Below are 17160 nucleotides of genomic sequence, written 5' to 3'. Positions count from 1 at the left end.
TTTTCTTAGGCCTTTTGGATCCTAAAGAATTAACATCAGCTTGAGACTACATCTAGAATATTGGTTTATTCTTAGGCTATTCCGTAGTCATGTAATTACATTCTGACTTTTTGTCGACAATTACCTTCACTCTGGGGACTTAGAAAAAAAATTAAAGACTAAACCTCATTGCCTTGTGGCCTGAAACATAGTATTATACCTAACTTTCAGTTTGATAATCTGGGGCTATGGTGTTTTAGAGCTTTTATATGTAGGAGCCAGGGTATATACTTCTCACTTCCTTATTCTTCCCACTCTGGTATTCTTAAGACAGGTCACATGAAATGGCTTGCTCTGTTCTAGTCTTGTAAGTAACTTGAGTGCTTCCTTGTTAGGATATGAAGTGTTTCTATATGTCTGTCCTATATAAGCAGAGCTGTAGGACAAATTGTGGACCTTCAGGAGATAGAGTCTGTGGCAGGTCCTTGAGTCTTTGGGGAAGGGATGTGCTTGCTCTTTGAAGAGACTGGACTGTTGTGTCTGGATATTACCTGTCTTTCCCCCCTCCCTGCATCCCAGCTCATAATGTAAATGTTTTTTAACTGATTTCTTACCATAGCCATTCAGTATTACCCTCAATCAAATCCCAAAAGAGTGGAACTGTGCAGTCTCAGACTGAACTGTAAATTAAGTAAACCCTTTCTCTTTCTAAATGATTGCCCTGGGTATTTATTATAGTGATAGCTGACTAACACACCTTCCCAGAGCCAATATCATAGAATTGACTTTAGAATGAGCCGGGTGTTTATTTTGTCCCTGACGTTCTTTGGGAAATAAAGATTTCCACTGGGTATTCATATCAAAGAACCATCTGATCCAGCCATAGGATGGCAAAGACAGCAGAAAAAGGGAAACATCACAAGCTTGAGATAGTTTAACAGGGAAAGCCAATGCTTTCCATTTGAGATCTCTGGTTGTGCTATGGCAAAAGATCTTTGATCATATGCTAACTCCCTATAGCTATCCCCAAGAAAATTAGCAGGAGGTGCTGCCACCTGTGAGGCATCCACATGGAACTGATCACAACACAAGCCACAGGATCCATCTTGGAACTACAAGTCACACCAATCACTATAGAGAGACTTGCTGACATGTGCAGGTACAGGAAGTGTTGAGTCTGCGTTGAGTGCAGATAGCTATAGGCTCTCAAGAAGACATGTGAGTATAAACTTGCCAGCATTGAACATTGCTTCAGAACTGGCACAGAACCACTGGAGCTAATGAGCACATGGCATTCTGTGAGAACTAAAGTTAGGTGGCAGAAGTCTTTGATGTTTGGAGGTGACTGTATGTGGCTGAGAACATGCATTGATTTCACCATGTTTTGAGTAATTATAAGAACATGCCTAGGATTCTCTTGATGACAGCAATGTTAGTCATCTTTAGTCTCTGCTGTTGCTTACAATGGTTTCTACATTAGCACGCCCACTTCTTGTGTGTTCTTGCTATGTATGATAACAGGTAACAGTTCGGAGCTAGCATCTGGGAACTCAGAAACAGTTGAGAGCTAACAGAATTGAAGACGTCTCATTTTCCTTGACTAGATTACACGTGTGTTTTCATTTACCACTGTAAGATGGACATGTCATGCATAAAAAAAAAAAAAAATGTATGGGAACTATCCAGAGACAAACATTATTTTTCTTTTCAAAAAGAGTGCCTAGCACAACGGGGAAATTATTGCCATTGCTGCTGATTTCCCTATCAAGGTAATAGTCTCATATTTTAAAATACAAGGTGTGAGAATTGGCTTTAGCTATCTAGATTTGGGGTAAGATACCAGAGGACAACCCTGTAGCAAATAGTGGAGGCTGTGCCCTACCCCTAGAGGGTAACCTTGCCAGTCTGGACCATTGCCAGTAAGCCCAAATTCTTACCATGCCTTGCAAAAGGATTTAATAGTGAATGAGACAGAGGTTTTAGATGCCAGTTGAGCTAGTGAGGGGCAGATACTGTGCACTGGTACTTAGAAGCATGAGTTCTGCAAAGAGGAAGGATTTATGGGAAGTTTACAGACTTCCCCCACTGCCCCCTGCCCATGTTTTGTCATTCAGATTTTAGCAAAGCCTTACTTAAGAATGCTGACTGATTGGTTAATCTGTTAATTCCCATCTGCTTCTCATAAGAAGTAGGGGAATTTATGTAGGTCACTAGTGGATCTACAACCCCGAACTGGGATTTTTTTTTCCTAAACAATTTTCTACAGCCTGCTTTAACCCTGTCACATTCGCAGTGCCCAATTTTGTATGCAGTAAACCTCGTTTGCATTTTTTGAAATAATCCATTAAACGCTTTTTAAGTGCCTTTGAAAAAAATACTGGAGCACTGAGTAGACTCTGGAGCTAAGGCTGTCAGGATTCTCCTCTTGATCCTGCACCTTGCTTCTTTTGTTAAGTAGTCAAGGCATTTATGTATATGTTTATGCCTCCAATCCAACATCTGTAAAGTGGCATATAGTATAGTCAGCGCCCTTTCAATGCATACTAGATGAAAGAGGACAAAGGAGAATGATTATGACGTAAATATTGATAATCATATTGATCACGGGGTTGTTGTGTTTCAAATCAAAGTACAGATCAAGTAGCTAATAATCTCGGAGCATAATACAGCCGAGTCAGTCCAGTTTCTAAAGCATGGGATAAATACATGCAGGACTATACAGTTACAGAACATACTTGAAAGGACTCTAGAGGTATCCAGTACCAGCAGTTTCTCCGAGCACTGCTTTCTGGGCTAGGAAAGTAGTGTATACTGTTCAATGAAGTGTAGAATACGGATCAAGCTAGTGAGGAAGCTCACAAAGGCCCTCACATGCTGGTGTGGCCCTTCTAGACCATCTGGAATTTACTGTGGAGTTCTGATGCAGATGTACAACAGAGCCAAAGAGGCATAAAATCAATGAAACAAGGACTTAAGAAAACCCAAGTAACTCTTGAGGACTTGGAGTCTGTCATCCACAAAATTCTGATTTTTGTGGACTGAAGGCTGCCAAAGTCCCTGAAATTACTTTAGGACCACAAAGATCGGTGGTGATTTCTTTCTTTGTTTTTCTTTAAATAACTTGGGAAACTGATATCAAACAAGACTAGGCTTTTTGTAAAGTGAAATTCAGACAGAGGTGGTTTAGAAGTACGAATTGGGTTTAGAAATTCAACAGGCATAGAAAGGCTCCCTGGACATAGTCACTGAGGAATCCCCAAAGGGAGGGAGCACTGCGCACAGAAGGAGTCCTAGTTGGAAGGCAGAGAAAGAAATTCATGACAAAAGGCAGCAGTCAGAGAGGAGGAAGTGGAAGCAAGCAGGGAACAAGATTTCCCTGTTTTTACCTCTGTTGTATCTTCCATCATTGGAAGCTGTGGAACCAGCTGTGAAAAAAGAGGACTGCCTTCCCGAGTGTAGAGATAATCTCAGACTAGGTCAAAAGAGAAATAACCAACCCTCTGACATCCTTTAAGCACCTGCCCACGCAGGCCACCACATTGAAAACCTTCAGAAAGACAATAGCTATGAGTAAAACTGGAAAATGGAATTCTCAAGTAAGCCACCATTCTTCCTGTTCTGTATCAGAAGCTACCAGACTTCTATACTGCCTCTTTTTTGTTTCAATTATAACCAGCTCTTTTCTATTACTGCATTGTAATTTAAAAGACACAGAATAAATACAGTTGTTCTTCCTGCCCTTTTTCCCATTTACTGAAACTCTTCTGTGTGACAAGCTTTTGAGACTCATTACCAATACTTCCAAGTTTGAAAGCTAATGTCGTTAGCAGGAAGTTGGAAGAGAAGGTAGAGGCACTGATTGTCTAGACACTACAGCTGGTAGATGAAGAAACTAAGAGTCAAAGTCAGGTTTGGTTTTGTGTCCACTTCCTACTGTCTATTCAAAATAGAAGTCCTCTAAGTATTCTGTTCTTCTGATCTTAGACAATGTTAAGGAACGGGGTCTATACTATCATATTAATTTCTACTATTTCCATATCTTCAACACTGCCACCAGTTACCATCATCATCAACATAGCCTTCTTTACCACCACTGACCTCACTAGCAGTACCTTTTAGACAACTATCATCACCACCATCACCACCATCACCACCACCATCATCACCACCATCACCACCATCACCATCATCACCACCACCACCATCACCATCACCACCATCACCGCCACCACCATCACCACCACCATCATCACCACCATCACCACCATCACCGTCATCACCACCACTACCATCACCACCCACACCATCACCGCCACCACCATCACCACCACCATCATTACCATCATCACAACCACCACCATCACCACCACCATCACCACCACCACCATCATCATCACCACCACCATCATCACCACCACCACCACCACCATCACTACCATCACCACCACCACCATCACCACCACCACCATCATCATCACCACCATCACCATCACCACCACCACCATCACCATCACTACCATCACCACCACCACCATCATCACCATCATCACCACCACCACCATCACCACCACCACCACCACCACCATCACCATCACCATCACCACCATCACCATCAACACCATCGCCACCACCACCACCATTACCATCCATACCATCACCACATCTATGACCACCACCACCATCCACAGTGCTCCTACAACCAAAAGAGACATGGCAAATGCACAGCTAAAGCCCACACACAAGTTTTATGGCATCTTAGTCCAACTATTTTAAGAAAAACTTGTTCCTGGTTAACTCTACTTTTACTTTTTAATGAAATGCTTTGGTTCTACCTTTGCAAAGTGATTTTTAGAGGATTTCTGGTCCATTCCTCTTAGAAATGTAATGACATATAGGTATTAACTTGGTGTTAATAAGAGTTATTGGTTTAGACACAACTATAATTCTGTTTTGACAGGTCTAAAAATTTCTGCAGCAGAGAATATGATGAAATTATTCCATGCTCAGGATTAGCTATCCTTTCTCACCAAAAACCAGTGGTTGCTAAAAGTCCTTATACTGCAGACTAGGTAATTGAATAATTTGTATATCAAATTAAGGCCCAAATGATGCTTTTAATAGCATAATTACTCATAATAGGGAAAAGGTCAGCATTCATTAGTAATTATCTATTCTCTATAATTTTTAAAACATGAAAAAAATGCTGTGGCCAGCATATCCAAAGGCAAAAGTAGAACATCATTAGTATGAGAAAAAAACACCCTGATTATTAAATCAGTAATTTTGTTTGAAAGACACAATGTATAATTGATCAACTAATTTGCTTGAAGCCTTTCATTTAAATACAATGTCCCATAGCTTCCCAAGTACACATTTTCAAACCCAGGTACCATATGTGTCACAACTTATTAAATATAATCCTCTTTTCAATTTTACCAGTGCATAGACATAATTCCTATCTTAAAACTACTGGCACAAGACAAAATAAGAGATTCAAAATTTGTTATTCCCCAATGACATATTCCTGAAATTTTGTTTAAAGTCCTTTGGATGAAATTAATACTTAAGGAAGCTGAGGATTAAATTCACACATCCTAAGACTGTCATTTATTTCTCCAATGTAAATTGTATACCTTATCTGTGTGAGACACTATGTTAGGACTTTATGAGAGTGGTAATTGTAAAGATGAATATTATCCTCATTGTTTTATAATGTAACAGAATCTATTGGCTGTCTCATCTATGTTCAGAGTTACCTTGAGACGTAGACAGTGTTCCTCTACTAAGAGAAAATACCTATAAGTCAACTGACTAGACTAAAGCTTACCAGCTCAGAGGTTTTCAGATCCTAGGTCTTGGATGTTAAGCCCATTCTTTCTTCTACACACTTAAAAATAAAATCTGAGGGAAGTCTGAAGTTTCTAAGCAGCCAATCTAACCCAAGGCATACTTGTATCCCAGAACTGATGCTATTCAGATTGTTTTTCCCAGAGTAATTTCTAGTTGCATGAGTAATACATCAACATGTTTCTTTTTTAAGAGGGGTAAATATTGTGCAAAACACAAAGTACCTTTATACCATTACTGCTCTCTGCGTATTTACTGTGTGTCTTTAAATATAAAGAGCTTTTAACATGAACTAATGAGTACCTTCTACAGTATCTTCTGACTCGACTTTCTCAGTTGTACTTTATCTTGGTGATTTATTCAGTCATTCAACAAATATTTGCTATTCTCAGCACTGGAAAATCTTTCCATGTAGTTTTACTTCACTAACTTTCTGTGACAGATGGAAACCACACACACACACATACACACACACACACACACACACACACACAATAATTTATTAATATTAAAACATCCTCCTGACACCAGACACATTTAGCTTGTTTCCAGGGTAATTTTAATTAAAATAATGCCATAATAACAGTATTAGAAATTATAGTATGTTCCTGTCTGTGAAAATGTGTCTAATTGTGGACTAGCTAGGTCTCTTGGTGGCAAGAGGTCAGGCAGGTGTACAGAAATTTTAGTTAGTTTGTTTCAGAGTCCACAAAAAGTGCTGAATCAATGATGTATCAGTTTGCCTATTGGCAAACTTGTTTCCATGGACTCCATTTGTGAAAATATAGATAATCATACTGATCTCACAGAGCTCAAAACCATTGCTGGATTTTATTCTTTTCCTAAGAAAGGTGCATACACAGCAAAGTATAAAACAATCATCCAGTTGTTGCTAGAATCTGGATACTGTAGGTAATGGAAACAGGTCAGAGGAAGACATGAGAAAAGACATCAGTGCTTGGAAGGGCACAAGAATAAAGTTTGATTTGTCAAACTTTGGGTTACACATATGCTAGACCCAAATCCTCATCAGAACTCACGGTGTTGGCTAGAGATGCCGAGATCCACAGCCAATCATTAGGCAGAGATCAGGGAGCCATTACGTAGATAGAGAGTAAGGATTATAGGAGTCAAAGGGATCAGTGACACCAGTCGAACACAGCACACAGTCAACTAAACAGGGAGAGCATGAAGAGGCAACCATGAAGTCTACTTGTGTCTATACTAGATCTGCTGCATATATGCAGTAATTATGTTAGCTTGGGGATTTTGTTGACCCCCTATGACTATGAATGGGAGTGTCTGACTCTTTTGCCTGCTCTTGGGACCTTTTTCCTTCTACTGAGTTGACTTATACAGCCTTGATATGAGGGCTTAAGCCCTGCCGTATTACACCTTGTCATGCTTGTAGTCAGTTGATATCACCGGGAGTCCTGCTCTTTCCTGGAGAAAAATGGAGAAATAATGGATCTGGGGGAAAGGGGTACAAGGAAGAGAGATTTTAAGGGAGACTGCAGTTGTGATATACTGAATGAAAGAAGAATAAAAGAAGAGAAATGAGCTAGGCTATGACATTCCAGGAAGAACTAACAGCATGGGCCAAGGCAAAGGGAATACTCAGGTATAGTAAGTATCTAGAAAAGTAGTATGTGATGATGTTGTAGATTCCCCACTACAACTTAAAAGTCAATATAGGCAGTAACATGGATGAATTTACAATGGCTAGGGTGATATGCATCAGATGACTACAAGATCAAGCCAGCTGGTGTGAATGTGGGAGTCTCTTGGGAATTCCTACCACTCTCCTAGGAGCTATGGTTACTGGGAAAGGAAGAGTCACTTTTCTTCAGAGATCTGGACCCTGAGGACTACCCATGCACCAGAAGGTTGTCCCATACATATACACATACAAGCAGCATTAAATCAATTCAGTGGGTATTAAAACTAAATAAACACACACACACACTGAAAGAGAGAAACAGACAGAAAGACAAAGACATGTAGACAGACAAATACAATGACAGACAAACAGATGGCAAGGGGGTACACATGGTGTTGGCAGGAGAAAGAGGGGCAGAGTAAGGGAGGAAATGAAATGGAGAAAATGGAGGGCTGGATTGGATCCAAGCACAGGTACATTTATATATGAATATTGAATAAAATATTGAATCTAAAATTTTTGTAATAATTGCTGAACTTCATACCTCATTATCCATGCAGAAAGCAATTCCCTTTGCTTCGCCACTCTCCTTGTACAGTACTCAGTGACAAACTCGATACCCATGGATAAACTCCTGAAGTCTGGCATATTTTTCTCTCAGGGAATTTTGTTCATGAAAAAAGTCAGAGATAGAGCTAAAATTTGTTCTGCTGCCGCAGGAAACTTGCATTCATGCCCAACTTGCCTGACAAACTCTAGGCCAAGCATACTGCTAGATACTTGTGAGTTGAGGAGACAAGGGACCAGAAGAGTTAGATGACCAGATTAAGACCTGGAACCGTCATGTTAGAAATAAATACTCCTTCCATATCCACAGGGCTCTGGGAAGGACCACATCAGTGTTTGGATCTCCCTTTACTGGAAGATATTTTCTGAAGGCATTTTTGAGCTCATGGAAATAGGATCTGAAGAGATGAAAGACATTTTGGCATGATTTTTCAAAAGATGCTGCTGCCAGAAGCAGTGTGGTTTCTTTTTCTGAGCATGAGAAGACTGATTGTTTTACAGAGGCAGTTGGCAAAAAACCCATCCCTCCTTGCAAGTTCATGTTACCTCCTGGTGAATCAGCCACAGATCATGAGAGACTTTTTGTCTTCTGTTTGTCCGTTGTTTGAAACAATTTAATACTATTTGGAATGTAGACCTGGTATGTATATGCTTGTATACATGTATACACATATGTACACACACACATATTTACTTTGCCAGGGTGTTCTGTTTTTGATATTGTTTAACCGATGTCTCCATTTCTCCTGTTGACAAACAAGAATTGTGCATTATAATAATGAAATCACTGAAGGAACAAGAGGTAATGGCTCTTAGCAGGTCTTGTTCTTCCACTGAATGGCTAATGTGATCTGAGCATGTGTGGCACATTGCCCCCATCCTTATTTTCCAGTAGAGCTAAAGAAGTTACAAGTCGCATGACTTCAAGACCTTTAGACTCTAGAATTAGAAAAGTGTCTAGTGGTTTGAGCATGTCTTCTAAGTAGCACCTTGAATCAGAAATAGATTGACCCCGTCATCAATAACCTACTTGGCACTTTTACCATATTCTTTATGAAGCAAGATTCAAACAGATGTTCACCGTGTTTAAACTTGCATGCTTAACTTACAGGAAATTCCAAACTAAACAGGAACCTATGGACCTAAAGCTGTTCTAAGACCTAATATCCTTTGATCTTTTAGGTTGAGTAACTGTACATGCTGACATTGTGTTTTATCCTGAGGCTGTCTTGCAGCAGATTGAGACAATGTGCACTCCAGAAAGATGTAACCATTGTTCTAATTAAACATTTTTCTGCAAGAGTGAAAGTAACATGAAATTTAAGAGAAACAAAGTCAATAATTAAATCATATACTAGCTATTGATAATATAAGTATTCACTTAAAATAATAAGTGAACATTTCAATGGGTAGATACTAGTCTGGACACTGTATGTGCACTGTACTACATAACTTTTCATTAGCCCCATGAAGTAGACACAGACATTTTCACTAGACACAGAAATACTCTTAAATGATCTGCTATGGGCCAAATAGTACAGATGCACATTCAGGCAATGTGATTCTAGGAAACCTTTGCTAAAGTGGGTTATGAGGTCTCAAGGGGACCCAGAGAAAGTCATAATGGGAAGGATTATAGGCAAGAGTCCATACAATTTGAAGCTTGGACCACTGCTCCTGAATAGAAGATTCAAGGAAAAACAACCCTGTCATTTTCTGCTCCCAACAACCTGAGGTCCTCTTTTGAGAATTCTACTAGGAATCATTGATTACTGAGAGGAGTTTGTGAAGCAATCCAATTAAGTAAGCCACAATTACATGTCAAGTGTCACCATCTTTATTTGCTTATGTCAAGTGGAGTCAGAGGCTTTCTGTGATCAGCAAAGCACATAGAAAGTGGTTGATTAATTTCCTTTAAGTTTTGTCAAAACTTGTGGGCAGCAAATCTAATTTGCGATATAATTTTTTTTTCTTAACACAACCTATTTTTCCCTTTGTCTGTTACTGCTAGCCAGACCCCATCATTTGTAATTTCTCCTGTTGAGCATTAGATTGATAACATTAATTGGACGTCTTCCCTCATCTTGTGTTTATTTCAAACACTTCGTGAAGGATAATCAGTTGTGGGCCTGATAAGATAGATGCCAGCTGTTTTGTAGACTATATTAAAGCAAATTAGTTTTAAGAAACCCTGTATTCATCTACCATATCTGGCTCTTACTGTTCCTTCGTCTGTCATGATCCTCCAGCCTTGGGAGGAGGGGGTATAATATAGATATCCCATTTAGGGTTGAACATTTTACAGTGTCTTCTTTGCACAATGAACAGCTTTGAGTCTCTCTGTGTTCATCATCATCTACTATAAATATAGTCTTGTCTGATGAGGGTTGAGAGATATATTAGTCTATGGGTATAATGCTAAGTCATTAGGAGTCAGTGCTGATACTTGTTGGATCTCTCCTGGAGTCTAAGAGCAGTCTATCCACAGGTCCAATAATGGTGCCAGATATAGTATTTATCTTGCAGATAAGGATTTAAATCTAATCAGAAAATAATGGGTTACTTGCCTGATGTCTATGCTACTAATGTATCACTGGTCACATGTCATCTTACCAGACCAATTTCTATGGTGTAAAGTAGGATCACAGATTGGTAAGACAAGTGATTCTTTTACTGCTCTAGTATCATGCTTAGGACCTCCCTGTGATAGGAGAGCTAGCCAGTACAAATGGATTTTAACATGTATGAATCAGTTAAGATGGTGCTTATGGCTAAGTGCCACCACATGGTAGTTGTAGCCACATGGTTTCCAAGTTGTGTTGACTTCTGATCATGTGAATGAGAGCGGACAAATTCTCTTGCCTGACAACTCCTGTTGGTCTCTGAGCTCCTGGACTAGATGTCAGATGATGATGTCCTCTTAGACATTGCTTTTACTAGAACTGTGACTGTTAATAATCTGAGAATTCATCTCTAAAATCACTGAGCAAATGATTCATTATAAAAACAATAGTATAGTGTTTGTTGATTTCTCATTCTGTGCACTAAGGAAATGAGATGTGGGATCCGGAACATCTTTAATTCCTCTCTAAGTGTCTTGTTTCCCTTTGGTTACTGTAAGGTGATCAATGAAGCCTCTGAGGTAGAGAAGATCAATCTTAGAGAGTAGAGCTGTGAGCAGGTGGCTGGTTCATCTACATCCATTTGACATTGAATTCCTTGAGCCCCCAGAACCTTTTAGGGCATATTTTCCAAGGACTGTCTCAGTTTTAAGACTGAAGTTCCAGCTTCAGAGACTTGTATGCCAGGCAAACTATGATTGATTCCTTCATGGGCAGAAGACTAGGGTATCAAAGACTGTGCGACTTACACATTTATATGCAATTACTATAAAGAAATAGAAGTTAATCAGTCCCTTTGTGAATAAAATAAAGCAGTTAAGTAGCTTCTCCTGAGGACAATATCTAATAAAGGCGTTAAGAACCCAATATTTTTCCTCCACTTTATATAATTAGGGTTTCTATTGCAGTGCAGAGATGCCATAACCAAGGCAACTCTTCTAAAAGACATTTAATTGAGGCTGACTTACAGGAGCTGAGGTTTGGTCCATTATCATCATGGCAGGAAGCAACATCCATGCACTGGAAGAGCTGAAAGTTCTACACCTTGTTCCGAAGAAAAACAGATGAAGAAGATGAAAACTGTTTCCCAGGAAGTCAAGAGGAGGAGGGTCTCAAAGCACTCCCCCACCGTGACACACCTCCTCTAGTAAGGCCACTTCCTGACCCAAGCATGTTCAAACCATCACATGGTGGGTGTGTGATCATGGTATCAGAGCACAAGGAACATGCTTTCCAAGTTAGAAAGCAGTGACATGTTATGGCACTAACTGCACATCTGAAGAGATATGCCAAGGCAGAAGGTCTCTGCCCCAGCTATACAAGGAAATCCCTGTTACTGTATCCTTCCCGTCGAGATTCTGATTTATTTGATTAGGGGAAGCTTTTAGGCATTACTCTAAGAAAACACAAAGGAAATAAACAAAACCATGCCTCTTGGTATTTCTAATACTCAAGCAACGTTGGTAATGGGTGTGGAAATCATGTGGCTTTCTGGCTTGGAGAACTCTCCACTGTGTAGTGTTGTGTGGTATCAGGCACACTGACAACTGTTGCCTCTGCTTTAGCTCTGTAAACACCAATGTGCTTTTTAAAAGATTCTAACCTGGATAAGCATAACCACTACTATTTCCATTTGTAATTACCCAGGTAATTACATCCAGGTCATCTCAGCAGCTGGAAGTTGTCTCCAAGCCATTTTTCCTAGTGAAAAAAAAAAATCTTTGAGTGGGAAATGTCCTTTATTTATGAGTGTTTTTTTTTTTAGTTCCAATTTTAAATAAATGGATAATGACTCTTGCTTCCAAATGTTTAGAATAAAGGTCCACTGTTGGTCCTTTAAGAAGAACTATATCCAACAAAACACAGAAGTTCAGTAATATGGGGTAGGACTCATGTGTGTACCCTTCATTGTACTTTCGGCCTTTGCTGTGCCTTGTCTTGGCAGAATTTGGGGAAAAGGCTTTTATTCTAAGCTAAAATGGCATTCTATTGGTTGGGATCCAAATTCATACTACATCCCCAGCATAAATAGCTCTTGACTTAATCCATTTCTCTCCCTACAGTCAGCCTGCCATACTTTATTTCTGACCCCTTTTCTCAATCGTGCGCTTTTGGTGGTTGGGGCCCAGCCTCTCCCCTCACCCCCAGCTGTGGAAATACAAAGTCACCCTGTCCCTGCAGTTTCTCATTTACAGATTTTTTTGAAGGTGACTGACTTAGTCATATTATGCTATTTTATAGCATAACCAATTTCAGTGCAACAAAGTTAGCTCCATCAATGACCATAAATATAAGACTAATATATTTCTTTGCAGGAGTTATTTGCGCAAATTTCTCCAAGCTCTTCTTTATTTCTTTAACTGTTACTCTCCTGCCCAGCCCCCTCAAACTATACACAGCCAGGGGTTGAAAGCAGCTAAAATCCTAATCTTTTTAGCAACACCGTTGCTCTTACAGGTTTCTCCTGTAAAGGGGCCTCTGAAATATTATTTCATTTTTTTGTCAAAAAAAAAAAAAAACTCCGACATCATCTCACAGAGAGATTAAACGACCTCCCCAAGGACATTCATTGCTAGTCAGAGGTTGATCCAGTAATCTAATTAAGGCCCTATAATTCTAGCAGTCCTGCCAAAACCACAATTTTGCCTCCTCCTCCAGCCAAAACCAGTAATTGAATATGATGACCTGCTTGGCCCCCAGCCCTAGAAGCCCTGTGATCCCCCAGCTGAAGCCATTTGACCACACTTAAGGCTTCCACCGAAGGCTAAAAGTATGGGACACCAATCATTAATCAGAGGGAATTTAAAGGACTCTTGTGGAAGAAGTCAAGGCTTGCCACTTAGGCTTTGCTGGGCTTGGTCTTTTATAGAAGTCACTCAACCCCATTGTACAGCACGGCACACACACATCTTTATAGGACCACATTTCTCTTCTCTTCCAGGAGATTTTCCCTCTTCTCATCCAAATTCTAACCAGTGAGGTTGATCCGTCTTGATGTTTGTCCTGCTCTCTCCCAGTCATGTTTTTTATGCGAGCCAATGGCTGGCAGGGGGTCCTGTTTCCCCTTCCCACTCACCACCTGCTTCCCTTTCCACACGGGGCTGTCTGTCACCCTGTCACCAGTGCCATAACTATGGTCCCTGATAAGTTCCTGCCTTCATCTCAGAATTCCTGATCCAACTGTGTTTTCCCGATATGCTTAGTGTCTGTGTTCTTCTCAACCTGCCTGCAAACTCCCAAGCCCTAGAGCTCAGTGGGCATCTCCTTTATAATCAGCCTTAGTTCAAGATTCTTGCCATATCCTGACATGTAGACAGTACCAACTTCTCGATCCGAAAGGGCCTTCAGTTTCCTAAGCCATTCGAAGATTCCAGTTGGACTCTTTTTTTTTTTTTTTTGTCCGACTTTTTGTTCATTTCTTTTTCATTCAACCTTTATTCTAACATTTAAACAAGCCAGCTGTTTGTCTTTCTGAGTCATATTCAATTTTATATGCTCCCATTTTTCCTTGGCCCTCGTTTCGAGCCACTTGGCCAGGTTTGTGGATGTTCATTTATTTGTCTGCTCATTTGATTTTTCTAACTCACTCTCATAGGTGTTTGATGCAACTCTTGATATAACAAGGTAGTCAGTGAATAAATACAAAAGCAACCAGCAAATAAAGAAACCGGCAGATAAACATTGTTTCTTTCTCCTTCTGTGATCCAAATTGAGTAAAGTTTTAAGTACCTGGTGCTGTCTATGAAACTGAGTAATGCATCCTTGAGTTTTATCACTGTTCCTTTCATAACTCCTAAAAGTTACGAAGCTGGGCATCCAACCTGCACCTATGATTAATAAGAAGGCAAAAGTTGTTGTCTTGCTCTTAAGTTGGATGTCAAAATGAAGAAGAAACTTGTACAAGCCTACCATAATAACGATATTCTTCACCTTGCGAAGGAAGAGAAGTCTGGCAGGGTTATTAGGAGTCTGGAAATAATTAATGATCTTGAAGGAAGCATGTTATCGGATGTGCACATAGCTCTGTGTTGCAGTTATTTGAAAAGATTGTTAAAGAGAGAGATGTAAAACCCAGCAACCTGGTAATAGAGGAGAAGGCTGGTTTCCTACTGTGTGCCTGAAACCTAGCAAAACCACAGAGGTGTTATAGAACATATTCGACTCCTATGAACAACTGGGGTGGTTCTGAGTTCTCATGGGTACAAAAGTGCCCTAAGAATATATAGTAAATATTCTATAGTAAATATTCTATCCATTGTATTGAGCAATAGCTACTTTATGGCTTACCTTATTTGACTTGCCTCATGTTTACCTCACCATAACCGCCCCCTTGTCTCTGAGCCCTCTGGTTTCCTTTATTCTCCAAAACATTCCCTTTCTGCTTTCATAAGCTGCATGGATATGTATTGATGTGTGAGTGTGTGCACACATGTATAAAGTGGATTTTAAAACCTTAAGTTCATAATCCGATAACGAGCACACAATATTGTTCTCCTTCTACCTCCTATTCTCCTCCCTTGACACTTTCTCCCTTCTCTCTGGCCTTTTCCTCTGCCAAATGCCCCACTTACAACTTTCATGTACACACTGTAGCCTGTGCAGTGGGCACACATGGGATATCTGTCTTCTTTAGCTTGCTTTATTTCCTTCAATATGGCGACAACTGATGCCATCCACTTTTCTGCAGATGATAACATGTCATCCTTTGTGGCTAATTAAATCCCCACTATGTGTAAGTCCTATGTATTTATATATGTATATTGACTTGTCTATAGACATCTGTAACGGTTCCTTGGTGGAGTATATACTACAATGAACACGACATACAAGTATTTCTGCAACATGCTGACTTAACATTCCTTTGAGCCAAGACCATGGATTTCTAGAGTTGGATCCCATGGTTCTGTAACTCAGGTCCTGCGTATCATCTATTCCTGATCTCTACAGAGGTCAGAAAGCAGGACACTGTCCCGTTTGATCTCCACCAAGGTGGCTGAAAACCGTGATCCCAAGCCATGAGTACGCTCAGACTAGAGAAAAAAGGCTTTCCTCTAGTGTCCTCCACTGTGGTAAGAAGAACGTCTGGTTGGACCCCAATGAGACCAACGAAATTGCCACTGCCAACTCCTGTCAGCAGATAAGAAACTGATCAAAGATGGCTGGTCATCCGGAAGCCTGCGACTGTCCATTCCCGGGTCACTGCTGGAAAAACACACCGGTCCGACGGCAGGCCAGGCATATGGGCATAGGGAAGGTAGGTAGGACCAAGGTTCACATGCCCGAGGAGGGGACCTGAATGAGGATCCTGCACTGGCTTCTCAGGAAATACCGGGAATCTAAGAAGATTGACCGCCATATGTATCACAGCCTGGATCTGAGGTCAAAGGGAACGTGTTCAAAACCAAGCGGATTCTCATGGAGCACATCCACAAACTGAAGGCAGACAGGGCCCGGAAGAAGCTACTGGTTGACCAGGCTGAGGCTCCCAGATCTAAGACCAAGGAATCAGGAAAGCGCAGGGAGGAGCGCCTCCGGGGCAAGAAGGAAGAGATCAGGACTCTGTCCAAAGAGGAAGAGAACAAGAAATAGTTTCCCTTGTGTCTGTACATAGAGGCCTGAATGTGGCTTCAGATGGACCAGTCATTAAAATAAAGCAAGCCTTTGTCCGGAAAACAAACAAACAAACAAAAAACAATAATCGTAATCCCAACCTTGGAAAGTCTGAGTCTCTGGGGAATGCCTGACCCCAACATTTTCAGCATAAATGTTATAGCAAAACTTTATCGCACACAAACACTTACCTCTGGTATTCATAGGAGAAAAGACTTAAAGACTTAATCAGACTGCAAACGCACTGAGCTAGAGAGGGGGTACAGTAGCTAAGGTTTGTCAAGCATGAGGCTGTAAATTCAGATCCCAGTCCCGACAAAAAAGCTGGGTATGTCAGTATACTCAATTTCAGTATCGGGGAAAGAAGATAACCGCATCCTGGGTTTCAGTGTCTAGCTTTTATATGGGTAAATTCCAGATTCAGTGAGAACCCCTATCTCAAAAATAAAATGCATCAACTTTCCCTTTTCAGTGCCAAGATCCTGTCTGGCTTAAATTTGGGCAAGTCATATGAATTCTGCCATAATCTCTGGAGATTCTTTGTTTGGATTTTCAATTTTTGGATTTCTTTTTGTTGGTGGGGGGGGGAGTAATAGAGAACCAACATAATGTTGTGTGGCAAGGAGTTGGGGGAAGACATTATCAAAATATGTGGTATTAAAAAAATTAAAATTAAAAAACCCAATAAGGTACAGAGTGATTGAGAATTAACCCTGGACTCCACATGTGTCTCATAGTTAACCACACATGACCATGCACTAGACATCCCTACACATATATGTATATAAAAGAGGAAATCCAAAATATTTCCTCATATCCATAACTTGATAAATGATTCCAGCTTAAATCTTCAAAAATATAATGAAAATCAAAACA

General features: G+C 40.3%; 1 protein-coding gene and 1 pseudogene across 2 annotated transcripts in view; both read left to right on the top strand.

Annotated features, from left to right (window-relative positions):
* The window catches only part of SAMD12 (sterile alpha motif domain containing 12), a 415274-nt gene that overhangs the window by 130966 nt on the left and 267148 nt on the right, over window positions 1-17160 (top strand). The gene's annotated exons all lie outside the window — the stretch shown is intronic.
* Window positions 15690-16263, top strand: LOC308414274 (large ribosomal subunit protein eL19-like; annotated as a pseudogene). Its single transcript has one exon. The product of its transcript is annotated as a large ribosomal subunit protein eL19-like (transcript).

Source organism: Micromys minutus, assembly GCF_963924665.1.
Source record: "Micromys minutus genome assembly, chromosome: 33".
Lineage (NCBI taxonomy): Eukaryota > Metazoa > Chordata > Mammalia > Rodentia > Muridae > Micromys > Micromys minutus.
The sequence above is the reverse complement of the archived record's forward strand: the minus strand, read 5'-3'. Positions and strand labels throughout refer to the sequence as shown.